This window comes from Pundamilia nyererei, unplaced genomic scaffold (assembly GCF_000239375.1).
Source record: "Pundamilia nyererei isolate P.nyererei 1_Seehausen unplaced genomic scaffold, PunNye1.0 scaffold00002, whole genome shotgun sequence".
NCBI classification, from domain to species: domain Eukaryota; kingdom Metazoa; phylum Chordata; class Actinopteri; order Cichliformes; family Cichlidae; genus Pundamilia; species Pundamilia nyererei.
In genome coordinates this window covers 6,838,310-6,840,149 of record NW_005187403.1, presented here as the reverse complement: position 1 = coordinate 6,840,149, position 1,840 = coordinate 6,838,310, and positions in this window count along the sequence as shown.

Below are 1,840 nucleotides of genomic sequence, written 5' to 3'. Positions count from 1 at the left end.
CGTGTGTTATGAATAAATCTTCTTTTTTTCGGTACCGGTACTAGTTTTATTTTGTTGTATTTATCTGCGACACCTTAAAGGCCGGTCCGTGAAAATATTGTCGGGCATGAACCGGTCCGTGATGCAAAAAAGGTTTGGGACCGCTGATTTAAAGCAAACCAGTTCACTGAGTGCATCATTTGTCCAGTGGAGGTTCTGAAGTCTTAAAGCCTGTCTCCATTTTTCAAAGGCTGTCGAGCATGGCTTTTTAAATAAAGGTCACATAGATGCATCAGATTCCAAGAAAGATTATCTTATAGATTCACCGCTGTCAGTATTTACTGACTCATCATTATAAAAGTACCTCTTACTCTGTAATTTACAGTGTTGATTAGGTGAAAGTTAAATTAAAGAATCTTTGAGAAATTGGTGATGGGGCTAAAGAGATTTATTATCTTAAAAAATTATTATAAGTGTCTCTTTTCCATACATGTAAGGATGTTCCATCCATTCATTTTATTTCTGTCTGCTTATAGCACATCAAGGAGTATTTTCCAAAATCGAGGGGAAAACAGAGCAGCTATATTTCAGACAGAAAGCGTGTAGGCAGAAACAACAGCGTATTTGTGCCTACCTCTCATACATAATGCCATGTTTCGCCACCAGAAACTGACAATGCAGAAAACAATATGTCACAATTAAATTCATTTGAAATAAATCAAGTAGTTTTCTTAACTGACACATATTTAAACTGCGCCACTTAAATTAAAGTCATCACTGGTATTATTCCATACATTTATTACATCAAAAGAAAACCTTTTCCCCCCTTTCTTTTAAATTAGTTCTTATCTTGACTTTTGAAAAAAAAGGCATATTCATCCTAATTCATAATTGGTTGTTATTAACTCGGACATATCCCGGACACCTTGAGCTTTTTTACTTTAAACACAATCAGCATAATTTTGAAGTTTTACCCTTGTAGTAGTGAAGCTGTTGATGAATTTGGGGATGTTTTTCCCCCCAAGATGAAATAGATGGTCCTCGTTAAAGGGCACAGGGATAGCTCAGTAGGTAGAGTGGTGGCCCCATGATCGGAAGGTCGGGGGTTCGATTCCCCTGAACAGCTACCCTGAGGTACCCCTGAGCAAGGTACACACTGCTCCCCGGGCGCCCAGTGGCTGCCCACTGCTTCACTGAGTGAATGGGTTAAATGCAGAGAGAGGATTTTCCCCACGGGGACCAATAAAGTACACTTTCTAAAAAAAAAGCTTAAAGGTCACAGATTGCAGAAATTTACTCCTACATCTGTCTTCCTGAACTGTCTGAACAAAATGTTACTGAATGACACTGGCAGTGCTTCAGTTATAGCCTAGCCACACTTTTACTTTATAAAATAGCACCAAATAACCACATGCAGCCGAAGCTTTGGCCCTGACCTCTTTTAAGGTGAATAAACTTAACAAGATGACATTGTTATTCTTAGACACAGGAGAGGAAATATAACACAATTCTGGCCAACACACTACTGCAGGATTCACAGCCGGCAAAGAGTTTGCACATTTCAGGCCATGGTTCACCATTTGAGTGTATGCAGGCAAGCGTGTGACGACTGTAATTAAGCCATCACAGCCAGGTCATTAATCACACCCTTAATCCAGCCTTTCAGATGGCTTCCTGTAGGCTCACTGCCAATCCAATTAATGGAAAATGAATGATGAATTATATCTTGTCCTCAGTCTGGATAACACATTTGCCTGAAGCTTTTTTTTTTTCCGTTCTCCATGTTTATTAATATTCTGTCACACAGTGCATATAAACAGTAGGTTTATAGGTGTGTGGAGCCCAGTGACTCTTGATCACG